Here is a 14,229-nt window from a genome sequence, read left to right on the forward strand (position 1 = left end):
CAAGGTAAACAAAAAGTTGACGCATTGAACAAATGTTGTTTTGCATTTGATTTAGTTTATTCCAACACCGAGCTATTTGATGCCAGCTGCGACCTCGGAACTTGAGGCCCTAAAGGCCGAGCTGAAAAAGGCTCGGCAGAAAGCCAAGCAGCAAAAGGATGCGACTGTGAAGGCTAGCCAGGAGCTGGCTGAGGACAAGCTGGCCCGCGACAAGGACCAAATTCGGGTCCTTGAGGTCGAGGAAACCCTGAAGGGGTTATACATGGAACATGACACCCTGGAGCCGGACCAAAATAAGAAGGCCGCCAAGCTCGAGAAGTTGAGCTCGTCCTGTGCCGAGGTGAGGACCCAGGCCCGAGCTAATCACCAGGAGCTTCAAGAAGTGAAGAAAATCGCTGTCGGTAAGCCTTATCTACTTCGGTGCATTTTTGGTCAGAGCAGGTTCACCCAGTTTACTCAACTTTGGGGATCCTTAGACGCTTTCGCGGATCTGCCGAGGAGCGCGTGCGACGCCGACCGCTACTATGGCGCCCTCGAAGGTCACGTGGAGGAGAAGGCATTTTGGCAGCATTTATAGGTGCCATCACACCCCCACTGCTCAATGATCAGATGAAGCAGTTGTTGGGGCTCTAGCATGCTGCGAGGCCGGCTATGGAGGATCTCTGCATCAACCTTTGGCCAACAGAGTCATTGCCGACCAGCTTCTTCGGCTTGGTGGCTCACCTTAGGGATACCAGCCCTCAGGTCCTATGCCGGAAGAGGTCTGCCTGCTTGGAGGGTGTCCAGCGGGCATACGCCTGCATGAAGACCCACTATCCTTGCATCGACATGAAGGCAGTGGCTTCGGGACCACCGACCGGGAAGAACCGGACTCCGGAGTAGTTTCTAGCGGCTTCCTCCCTCGCCACCGGTGACCGCGTCAACTTTGCACCTTCTTCCCTACCCAGCAGAAGGGATCCAGCCAGATCTGTGACAACCGGTGAGAAGAGAGAGAGAGGGAGAGAGAGAGAGTGAGAGAGAGAGAGAGAGAGAGAGGGAGGGAGAGCGGACACCATCGTCTTGTTTAGATCTGGAGAGGGTGAGAGAGTCAGAAGAAGAGAGCAACCCTAGCAAGCAAGTCCCGAAGTGGAGTAGTAATTGTTTTTCTCTTCGTAGCAATTGTTTTAAATTGAATACCCGCGGAGCCATCCTTTCATGCATTTAATGTACCAGTAAAAAAGAAACTCGATCAATAACCGTGCCACCGCGTTTAGGTCGCACTTGGTATGGCTGACATTTGGTCCCAGAACCCACATTAAATGGACAACTAGATGTGTCAAATTGTCATGTTACCTGCCTTTTCATGTGCAAATGCGCTCCATCGTGAGTGTACCCGCGCATGTGCGTGAGGGGAGAGTGAACTCCGATTTATAAACCTTGAGGTTGTAGAGCTAGTCGAAAACAAACCCTCACCTTTAAATCCCTGAAGTTTGTACCCTGTCCTCTGTAATCCCAGTCATTTTTAACCTTAAGGGCCTGTGTGGTTCAAGGGGTTTTAATGGGGATTAACAGGGATTGTGGGGGATAAATCATGTACAAGACAAATTCCCCTCCAATCCTCTCCAAACCCCTTGGGAGGAGGTTAAACCGAACAAGGCCTAAGACTAACCACGGTGGGAGTAACTTCAAGAGTAACATCAGGTCCAAATCAGCAAATTTGCCTACATGACAATTAGTTAATGATGAGAGAGGTAAATTGAGTAACTTAGCTAGTTATCCATTCTATGAGTAACATCACACATACTAGGACAAAATGAGTCTAAAACCTAATAAATGAAGATGACATTACACGTGTGATGACCACTGGAGCAATCCACGCAAGTTGTACATAAATATGTTTATACTCTTCATGATTTTTAGTACAAATAGGATGCACATGGCGATGTGATACGTCCATTTTGCATCATGCTTTTATATCAATATTTATTGCATTATGGGTTGTTACTACACATTATGTCACAATACTTATGCCTTTTCTCTCTTATTTTATAAGGTTTACATGAAGAGGGAGAATGCCGGCAGCTGGAATTCTGGACTAAAAAAGGAGCAAATATTAGAGACTTATTCTGCAAAAATCCAAAAGTCCTTAAACTCCACGGAAGTCAGTTTTGGAATATATTAAAAATATTGGGCGAAGAAAGCACCAGAGGGGGACCACCCACCAGCCACGAGGGTGGAGGGTGTGCCCTACCCCTAGGGCGCGCCCCTGCCTTGTGGGCCACCTGGCAGGCCCCCGACATCCATCTTCTGCTATACGGTGTCTTTTGCCCTAGAAAAAATAATAAGGAAGCTTTCGGGGCGAAGCGCCACCGTCTCGAGGCGGAACCTGGGCAGGACCAATCTAGGGCTCCGGCGGAGCTGTTCTGCCGGGGAAACATCTCTCCGGTAGGGGGAAATCATCGCCATCGTCATCACCATCGATCCTCTCATAGAGAGGGGGTCAATCTCCATCAACATCTTCACCAGCACCATCTCCTCTCAAACCCTAGTTCATCTCTTGTATCCGATCTTTGTTTCAAAACCTTAGATTGGTACCTGTGGGTTGCTAGTAGTGTTGATTACTCCTTGTAGTTGATGCTAGTTGGTTTATTCGGTGGAAGATCATATGTTCAGATCCTTAATGCATATTAATACCCCTCGGATTATGAACATGAATATGATTTGTGAGTAGTTATGTTTGTTCTTGAGGACATGTGAGAAGTCTTGTTATAAGTAATCATGTGAATTTGGTATTCGTTCGATATTTTGATGAGGTGTATGTTGTCTCTCCTCTGGTGGTGTTATGTGAACGTAGACTACATGACACTTCTCCATGATTTGGGCCTAGGGGAAGGCATTGAGAAGTAATAAGTAGATGATGGGGCTTAAACCCTAGTTTATGTGTTGCTTCGTAAGGGGCTGATTTGGATCCATATGTTTCATGCTATGGTTAGGTTTACCTTAATTCTTCTTTCATAGTTGCGGACGCTTGCAAGAGGGGTTAATCATAAGTGGGATGCTTGTCCAAGGAAGGGCAGTACCCAAGCACCGGTTCACCCACATATCAAATTATCAAAGTATCGAACGCAAATCATATGAGCATGATGAAAACTAGCTTGACAGTAATTCCCATGTGTCCCCGGGAGCGCTTTGCTTTATATAAGAGTTTGTCCAGGCTTGTCCTTTGCTACAAAAAGGATTGGGCCACCTTGCTGCACCTTGTTTACTTTAGTTACTTGTTACCCGTTACGAATTACCTTATCACAAAACTATCTATTACCGATAATTTCAGTGCTTGCATGGAATACCTTACTGAAAATCGTGTGTCATTTCCTTCTGCTCCTTCTTGGGTTCGACACTATTACTTATCAAAAGGACTATGATAGATCCGCTATACTTGTGGATCATCAAGACTATTTTCTAGCGCCGTTGTCGGGGAGTGAAGCGCCTTTGGTAGGTGGAATTTGGTAAGGAAACATTTATATAGTGTGCTAAAATTTGCTGTCGCTTGTTACTATGGAAAATAATCCTTTGTGGGGCTTGTTCGAGGTATCTTCACCCTGACCAAAAGTGCAAAGAGTTGCTCCTCAACCTACTAAACCCACTGAAAATATTTACTTTGAAATTCCTTCGGGTATGATACAGAAACTGCTAGCTAATCCTTATATAGGAGATGTAACATTATATCCCGATATGCACCTAATCTATGTGGATGAAGTTTGTGGATTATTTAAGCTTGCAGGTATGCTCGAGGACGTTGTCAAGAAGAAGGTCTTCCCTTTATCTTTGAAGGAAAAGGCATTGACACGGTACAGGCTATGTGATGATATTGGATCATGGAACTACAACCGATTGAAATTGGAATTTCATCAGAAGTTTTATCCTATGCATATGGTTCATCGTGATAGGAATTATATATATAATTTTTGGCCTCATGAAGGAGAAAGTATCGCTCAAGCTTGGGGGAGGCTTAAGTTAATGTTATATTCATGCCCCAATCATGAGCTCTCAAGAGAAATTATTATTCAAAACTTTTATGCTCGGCTTCTCATAATGATCGCTCCATGCTCGATACTTCTTGTACTAGTTCTTTTATGATGAAGACTATTGAATTAAAATGGGATTTATTGGAAAGAATCAAACGCAGCTCTGAAGATTGGGAAATCGACGAAGGTAAGGAGTTAGGTATAACCCCTAAGTTTGATTGTATTAAATCTTTTATGGATACTGACACTTTTCGTGAATTTAGCACTAAATATGGACTTGACTCTGAGATAGTACCTTCTTTCTGTGTATCATTTGCTACTCATGTTGATCTCCCTAAGGAGAAGTGGTTTAAATATCATCCTCCCATTGAAGTGAAAGTAGTAGAACCTATTAAAGTTGAAGAAAAAACTATTACTTATAATGTTGATCCTATTGTTCCTACCGCTTATATTGAGAAACCACCTTTTATTGTTAGAGTAAAGGATCATGCTAAAGCTCCAACTGTGGTTCTTAAGAGTATTAGTAGAACACCTACATCCCCTGAGCAAATTAAAGTTGAACCTAGTATTGCTATGGTCAAAGATCTCTTGGTCGATAATATTGATGGGCATGTTATTTATTTCTGTGAAGAAGCTGCCAGAATAGCTAAACCCAATACTAAAAATAAACATAGAACTATTGTGGGCATGCCTGTTGTTTCTGTTAAAAATAGGAGATCATTGTTATCATGGATTATGTGATATGGGTGCTAGTGTGAGTGCAATACCTTATTCCTTATACAAAGAAAATATGCATGATATTGCACCTGCTGAGATAGAAGATATTGATGTTACTATTAAGCTTGCCAATAGAGACACTATTTCGCCAATTGGGATTGTTAGAGATGTTGAAGTCTTGTGTGGGAAAATTAAATACCCTACTGATTTTCTTGTTCTTGGTTCCCCACAAGATGACTTTTGTCCCATTATATTTGGTAGACCCTTCTTGAATATTGTTAATGCTAAGATAGACTGCAAAAAGGATATTGTTACTGTTGGTTTAGGGGATATGTCTCATGATTTTAATTTTGCTAAATTTCGTAAACAACCCCATGATAAAGAATTGCCTAGTAAAGATGAAATTATTGGCCTTGATTCTATTGCCGTGCCTCCTAATGATCCTTTAGAGCAATATTTGCTAGACCATGAAAATGATATGTTTATGAATGAAAGATGGGAAATAGATGAAGTATTCTTTAAGCAAGGACCTATTTTGAAACACAACTTACCTACTGAAATCATTGGGGATCCTCCTCCACCCAAGGGTGACCCCGTGTTTGATCTTAAACAATTACATGATACTCTTAAATATGCTTATCTTGATGAAAAGAAGATATATCCTGTTATTATTAGTGCTAACCTTTCAGAGCATGAAGAAGAGAAATTATTGAAAACTCTGAAGAAGCACTGTGATGCTATTGGATATACTCTTGATGATCTTAAGGGCATTAGTCCCACTCTATGTCAGCACAAAATAAAACTAGAGAAAGATGCTAAACCAGTTGTTGGTCATCAACGACGGTTAAATCCTAAGATGAAAGAAGTGGTAAGAAATGAAATACTAAAGCTTCTGGAGGCAGGTATAATTTATCCTATTACTGATAGTCAGTGGGTAAGTCCTGTCCATTGTGTCCCTAAGAAGGGAGGTATTACAGTTGTTCCTAATTATAAGGATGAATTGATCCCACAAAGAATTGTTACAGGTTATAGAATGGTAACTGATTTCCGCAAATTAAATAAAGCTACTAGAAAGGATCATTACCCTCTACCTTTTATTGATCAAATGCTAGAAAGACTATCCAAACATACACATTTTTTCTTTCTAGATGGTTATTCTGGTTTCTCTCAAATACCTGTATCGCAAGAGGATCAGGAGAAGACCACTTTTACTTGCCCTTTCGGTACTTATGCTTATAGACATATGCCTTTCGGTTTATGTAATGCACCTGCTACCTTTCAAAGATGTATGACTGCTATATTCTCTAACTTTTGTGAAAAGATTGTTGAAGTTTTCATGGATGATTTCTCCGTTTACGGAACTTCTTTTGATGATTGCTTAAGCAACCTTGATTGAGTTTTGCAGAGATGTGAAGAAACTAATCTTGTATTGAATTGGGAGAAGTGCCACTTTATGGTTAATGAAGGCATTGTCTTGGGGCATAAAATCTCTGAAAGAGGTATTGAAGTTGATAAAGCTAAAGTAGATGCTATTGAAAAGATGCCGTGTCCAAAAGATATCAAAGGTATAAGAAGTTTCCTTGGTCATGCTGGTTTCTATAGGAGGTTTATTAAAGAGTTCTCTAAAATTTCTAGGCCTCTCACTAATCTTTTGCAAAAATATGTTCCTTTTGTTTTGATGATGATTGTGTAGAAGCATTTGAAATACTTAAGAAAGCCTTGATTTGTGCACCTATTGTTCAGCCACCTGATTGGAATTTACCCTTTGAAATTATGTGTGATGCTAGTGATTATGCTATTGGTGTTCTTCTAGGACAAAGAGTTGATAAGAAATTAAATCTTATCCAATATGCTAGTAAAACTCTAGACAGTCCCAGAGAAATTATGCTACTACTGAAAAAGAATTTTTAGCAGTTGTATTTGCTTGTGATAAGTTTAGACCTTATATTGTCGATTCCAAAGTAACTGTTTCACATTGATCATGCTACTATTAAATATCTTATGGAAAATAAAGATGCTAAACCTAGACTTATTAGATGGGTTCTCTTGCTACAAGAATTTGATTTGCATATTATTGATAGAAAGGGATCTGAGAACCCCGTTGCAGACAATTTGTCTAGGTTAGAAAATGTTCTTGATGACCCACTACCTATTGATGATAGCTTTCCCGATGAACAATTAGCTGTCATAAATGCTTCTCATACTGCTCCATGGTATGCTGATTATGCTAATTACATTATTGCTAAATTTATACCACCTAGTTTCACATACCAGCAAAAAAAGTTTTTCTATGATTTAAGTCATTACTTTTGGGATGACCCACACCTTTATAAAGAAGGAGTAGATGGTGTTATTAGACGTTGTGTACCTGAGCATGAACATGAATAGATCCTACGCAAGTGTCACTCCGAGGCTTACTGAGGACACCATGCTGGAGATAGAACTGCACATAAGGTATTGCAATCCGGTTTTTAGTGGCCTACTCTCTTCAAAGATGCTCGTAAGTTTGTCTTGTCTTGCGATGAATGTCAAAGAATTGGTAATATTAGTGGACGTCAAGAAATGCCTATGAACTATTCACTTGTTATTGAACCATTTGATGTTTGGGGCTTTGATTATATGGGACCTTTTCCTTCCTCTAATGGGTATACACATATTTTAGTTGTTGTTGATTATGTTACTAAGTGGGTGGAAGCTATTCCAACTAGTAGTGCTGATCATAACACCTCTATTAAGATTCTTAAAGAAGTTATTTTTCCGAGGTTTGGAGTCCCTAGATACTTAATGACTGATGGTGGTTACATTTTATTCATGGTGCTTTTCGTAAAATGCTTGCTAAGTATGATGTTAATCATAGAATTGCATCTCCATACCACCCTTAGTCTAGTGGTCAAGTGGAATTGAGTAATAGAGAGATTAAATTGATTTTGCAAAAGATTGTTAATAGATCTAGAAAGAATTGGTCCAAGAAACTTGATGATGCATTATGGGCCAATAGACTTGCTTATAAAAATCCTATGGGCATGTCTCTGTATAAAATGGTTTATGGAAAAGCATGTCACTTACCTCTCGAACTAGAACATAAGGCATATTGAACCATTAAAGAGCTCAATTATGATTTCAAACTTGCCGACGAGAAGAGGATATTTGACATTAGCTCACTTGATGAATGGAGAACCCAGGCCTATGAGAACGCCAAATTGTTTAAAGAAAAAGTTAAAAGATGGCATGACAAAAGGATACAAAAGCGTGAGTTTAATATAGGTGATTATGTTTTGCTATACAACTCTAGTTTAAGATTTTTTGCAGGAAAACTTCTCTCGAAATGGGAAGGTCCTTACATTATCGAGGAGGTCTATCGTTCTGGTGCCATCAAAATCAACAACGTCGAAGGCACAAACCCGAAGGTGGTGAACGGTCAAAGAATCAAACATTACATCTTAGATAATCCCATAAATGTTGAAATCAATGTTATTGACACCGTTACCCCGGAGGAGTACATAAGGGACAATTTCCAGAATGTTTCAGACTCCAAAAAGGAATAGGTATGTGGTACAGTAAGTAAACCGACTCCAAAACTGTTCAAATAGCATTTTTTCTCCGTTTTGGAATATTTTAAAAATCAGGAAAATTAAAAGTAGTCTGAAAGAGACACGAGGCATCCACGAGGGTGGAGAGCATGCCCTATCCCCTGGGCGTGCCCCCTGCCTCGTGGCCACATCGTGTGCCCTCCGGACTCCGTTTTCTTGCACGATACTTCTTTTGGTCGGTAAAAATTCATTATATAATCTCCCAAAGGTTTTGACCACCGTATGATACGTCTCCAACGTATCTATAATTTTTGATTGTTCCATGCTATTATATTAACCCTTTTGGATGTTTATGGGCTTTATTTTACACATTTATATCATTTTTGGGACTAACCTACTAACCGGAGGCCCAGCCCGTATTGCTGTTTTTTCGCCTATTTCAGTATTTCGAAGAAAAGGAATATCAAACGGAGTCCAAACGGAATGAAACCTTCGGGAGCGTGATTTTTGGAACGAACATGATCCAGAGGACTTGGAGTGCAAGTCAAGAAGCAGCCGAGGCGGCCACGAGAGGGTAGGGCGCCCACCCTATAGGGCACGCCCCCTGTCTCGTGGGCCCCTCGGGCTGCCACCGATGTACTTCTTCCTCCTATATAAGCCTACGTACCCCGAAAACATCGAAGGAGCCAAGAAAACACAATTTCCACCGCCGTAACCTTCTGTATTCGCGAGATCCCATCTTGGAGCCTTTGCCGGCGCTCTGCCGGAGGGGGAATCGACCATGGAGGGCTTCTACATCAACACCATAGCCCCTCCGATGAGTTGGGAGTAGCTTACGACAGACCTTCGGGTCCATAGTTATTAGCTAGATGGCTTCTTCTCTCTTTTTGGATCTCAATACAATGTTCTCCCCCTCTCTTGTGGAGATCTATTCGATATAAACTCTTTTTGCGATGTGTTTGTCGAGATCCGATGAATTGTGGGTTTATGATCAAGTTTATCTATGAGAAATATTTGAATCTCCTCTGAATTCTTTTATGTATGATTGAGTTATCTTTGCAAGTCTCTTCGAATTATCAGTTTGGTTTGGCCTACTAGATTGATCTTTCTTGCCATGGGAGAAGTGCTTAGCTTTGGGTTCAATCTTGCGGTGTCCTTACCCAGTGACAGAAAGTGTTGCAAGGCACGTATTGTATTGTTGCCATCGAGGATAAAAAGATGGGGTTTATATCATATCGCATGAGTTTATCCCTCTACATCATGTCATCTTGCTTAATGCGTTACTCTGTTCTTATGAACTCAATACTCTAGATGCAGGCAGGAGTCGGTCGATGTGTGGAGTAATAGTAGTAGATGCAGGCAGGAGTCGGTCTACTTGTCACGGACGTGATGCCTATATACATGATCATGCCTAGATAATCTCATAATTATTCGCTTTTCTATCAATTGCTCGACAGTAATTTGTTCACCCACCGTAATACTTATGCTATCTTGAGAGAAGCCTCTAGTGAAACCTATGGCCCCCGGGTCTATCTCTTATCATATTTGCTTCCAATCTACTTTTATTTGCATCTTTACTTTTTGCATCTATATTATAAAATACCAAAAATATATTTATCTTATCATACTATCTCTATTAGATCTCACTTTCGCAAGTGGCCGTGAAGGGATTGACAACCCCTTTATTGCATTGGTTGCGAGTTCTTTGTTTGTTTGTGTAGGTGCGTGGGACTTTTGAGGAGCCTCCTACTGGATTGATACCTTGGTTCTCAAAAACTGAGGGAAAAACTTACGCTACTATTGCTGCATCACCCTTTCCTCTTCAAGGAAAACCAACGCAAGCTCAAGACGTAGCACCGTACCACGACAAAATCCTCTGCTTTTGTTTCGAGCTGTTTTCCTGACAAATCTAGATCACCATTACGTCTCCAAGCGCCCCCAAGGACAAGTTTTTCAAGAAGGTTATCAACCCTTACCTCGTGGAGGTGCTGCAACACCCTCAAACCATTGAGATGCGAGAGGGGGTGCTGCACATCCGCAATGTTGAGGGACCGAGGAGGACCGGAAGCGTGGAGACAAGACTCGAAGCAATGGAGCAACAAGTTTTCAAGTGCCAAGGGATGGTGGAACACGGACTCAACGCCAATCACATGACGATCGCGGAGTTCACAACAACCACAAGCTGGATGCCAAGAACATCGGGGATGCCATCTTCAAGCTTCACGAGAAAATTGAGCACCTCTAGGCCCAGATCTAGGACCCGCAAAACCAAAACTGTGAGTATGAATATAGATTCAAGAGGATGAGTTTGGCTGCAGATTTGAGGATCCTGGAGACTCGTTCATCCTTCTATGATGGTGAGCCTATGTGTTGTAGGGTCAAACCCTAGGTGGGATCTTTTCACACTTGGAGGGGGGAAAGGAGGAAAAACACTCAAGAACACAAGAACAAAACTCTCAAACAAACCCAAATATCACATCCACTAGAGTAGCATACATGAGATCCACAAGATTACAAGATCAATCCAAGGGGAATAGCACTAGGGTAAAGGTATTCTCACTAGGTGAGGTCTTGCATCCAAAGAGGATCTTCTCCAAGAGGAGGGCTTGATCTCCAAGAGGAGCTTCTCCAAGTGGAGGTCTAGATCTCCTAAAGGAGGAAGATGAGCACAGCCCTCTTTTGTGTTCTAATATCTTTGCTAACCCTACAAATGAACTAGGAGATGCCCTTATTGTTGGGGAACGTTGTAGAAAACAAAAAATTTTCCTACGTTTTCACCAAGATCCATCTATGAGTTCATCTAGCAATGAGTGATTAGATGCATCTACGTACCTTGTAGATCGCGAGCGGAAGCGTTCAAAGAACGGGGATGATGTAGTCGAACACGACGTGATCCAAATCACCGGAGATCCTAGCACCGAACGGACGGCACCTCCGCGTTCAACACACGCACGGAACATCCACGTCTCCTCCTTCTTGATCCAGCAAGGGGAGAGGAGAGGTTGAGGGAGATGGCACCAGCAGCAGCACGACGGCGTGGTGTTGATGGAGCTGCAGTACTCCGGCAGAGCTTCGCCAAGCGCTATGGAGGAGGAGGAGGTGTTGGAGAGGGAGAAGGAGGCAACCAAAGGCGTGGGGTGAAAGCCCTCCTTCCCCACTATATATAGGAGTGCCAAGGGGGGGGGGGCGCTGGCCCAAGGAGATCAAATCTCCTAGGGGGGGGGGGCGGCCAAGGGGGTTTCCCTCCCCCCCAAGGCACCTAGGAGGTGCCTTCCCCTCCTAGGACTCTTCCCTCTTAAACCCTAGGCGCATGTGCCTATGTTGGGGCTGGTGTCCTTGGCCCATGTAGGCTAAGGCGCACCCCCTACAGCCCATGTGGCCCCCCGGGGCAGGTGGCCCCACCCGGTGGGCCCCCGGGACCCTTCCGGTGGTCCCGGTACAATACCGATAACCCCGAAACTTGTCCCGATGCCCGAAACAGGACTTCCCATATATAAATCTTTACCTCCGGACCATTCCGGAACTCCTCGTGACATCCGGGATCTCATCCAGGACTCCGAACAACATTCGGGTTATTGCATACACATATCCCTACAACCCTAGCGTCACCGAACCTTAAGTGTGTAGACCCTACGGGTTCGGGAGACATGTAGACATGACCGAGATCGCTCTTCGGTCAATAACCAACAACGGGATCTGGATACCCTTGTTGGCTCCCACATGCTCCACGATGATCTCATCGGATGAACCACGATGTCGAGGATTCAATCAACCCCGTATACAATTCCCTTTGTCAATCGGTATGTTACTTGCCCGAGATTCGATCGTCGGTATCCCAATACCTCGTTCAATCTCGTTACCGGCAAGTCACTTTACTCGTACCGTAATGCATGATCCCGTGACCAAACACTTGGTCACTTTGAGCTCATTATGATGATGCATTACCGAGTGGGCCCAGTGATACCTCTCCGTCATACGGAGTGACAAATCCCAGTCTCGATCCGTGTCAACCCAACAGACACTTTCGGAGATACCTGTAATGCACCTTTATAGTCACCCAGTTACGTTGTGACGTTTGATACACCCAAAGCACTCCTACGGTATCCGGGAGTTACACGATCTCATGGTCAAAGGAAAAGATACTTGACATTAGAAAAGCTCTAGCAAACGAACTACACGATCTCACGCTATGCTTAGGATTGGGTCTTGTCCATCACATCATTATCCTAATGATGTGATCCCGTTATCAATGACATCCAATGTCCATAGCCAGGAAACCATGACTATCTATTGATCAACGAGCTAGTCAACTAGAGGCTTACTAGGGACATGTTGGTGTCTGTTATTCACACATGTATTACGATTTCCGGATAATACAATTATAGCATGAATAAAGACAATTATCATGAACAAAGAAATATAATAATAATGCTTTTATTATTGCCTCTAGGGCATATTTCCAACAGTCTCCCACTTGCACTAGAGTCAATAGTCTAGTTACATTGTGATGAATCGAACACCCATGGAATTCTGGTGTTGATCATGTTTTGCTCTAGGGAGAGGTTTAGTCAACGGATCCGCTACATTCAGGTCCGTATGTACTTTACAAATCTCTATGTCTCCATCTTGAACATTTTCACGAATGGAGTTGAAGCGATGCTTGATGTGCCTTGTCTTCTTGTGAAACCCGGGCTCCTTGGCAAGTGCAATAGCTCCAGTGTTGTCACAGAAGAGCTTGATCGGCCCCGACGCATTGGGTATGACTCCTAGGTCGGTGATGAACTCCTTCACCCAAATTGCTTCATGTGCTACCTCCGAGGCTGCCATGTACTCCGCTTCACATGTAGATCCCGCCACGACGCTCTGCTTGCAACTGCACCAGCTTACTGCCCCACCATTCAAAATATACACGTATCCGGTTTGTGACTTAGAGTCATCCAGATCTGTGTCGAAGCTAGCGTCGACGTAACCCTTTACGACGAGCTCTTCGTCACCTCCATAAACGAGAAACATTTCCTTAGTCCTTTTCAGGTACTTCAGGATATTCTTGACCGCTGTCCAGTGTTCCTTGCCGGGATTACTTTGGTACCTTCCTACCAAACTTACGGCAAGGTTTACATCAGGTATGGTACACAGCATGGCATACATAATAGAACCTATGGCTGAGGCATAGGGGATGACACTCATCTCTTCTATATCTTCTGCCGTGGTCAGACATTGAGCTGAGCTCAATTTCACACCTTGTAACACAGGCAAGAACCCCTTCTTGGACTGATCCATTTTGAACTTCTTCAAAATCTTATCAAGATATGTGCTTTGTGAAAGACCTATGAGGCGTCTCGATCTATCCCTATAGATCTTGATGCCTAATATATAAGCAGCTTCTCCAAGGTCCTTCATTGAAAAACTTTTATTCAAGTAGGCCTTAATGCTGTCCAAAAGTTCTATATCATTTCCCATCAAAAGTATGTCATCTACATATAATATGAGAAATGCTACAGAGCTCCCACTCACTTTCTTGTAAACACAGACTTCTCCATAAGTCTGTGTAAACCCAAATGCTTTGATCATCTCATCAAAACGAATGTTCCAACTCCGAGATGCTTGCACCAGCCCATAAATCGAGCGTTGGAGCTTGCACACCTTGTCAGCATTCTTAGGATCGACAAAAACTTCCGGCTGCATCATATACAATTCTTCCTTAAGGAAACCATTAAGGGATGCCGTTTTGACGTCCATTTGCCAAATTTCATAATCATAAAATGCGGCAATTGCTAACATGATTCGGACGGACTTCAGCTTCGCTACCGGTGAGAAAGTCTCATCGTAGCCAACCCCTTGAACTTGTCGATAACCCTTAGCGACAAGCCGAGCTTTATAGATGGTCACATTACCATCCGTGTCTGTCTTCTTCTTAAAGATCCATTTATTTTCTATGGCTCGCCGTTCTACGGGCAAGTCAGTCAAAGTCCACACTT

This window comes from Triticum aestivum, chromosome 6B (genome assembly GCF_018294505.1).
Source record: "Triticum aestivum cultivar Chinese Spring chromosome 6B, IWGSC CS RefSeq v2.1, whole genome shotgun sequence".
In the NCBI taxonomy this organism is placed as follows: domain Eukaryota; kingdom Viridiplantae; phylum Streptophyta; class Magnoliopsida; order Poales; family Poaceae; genus Triticum; species Triticum aestivum.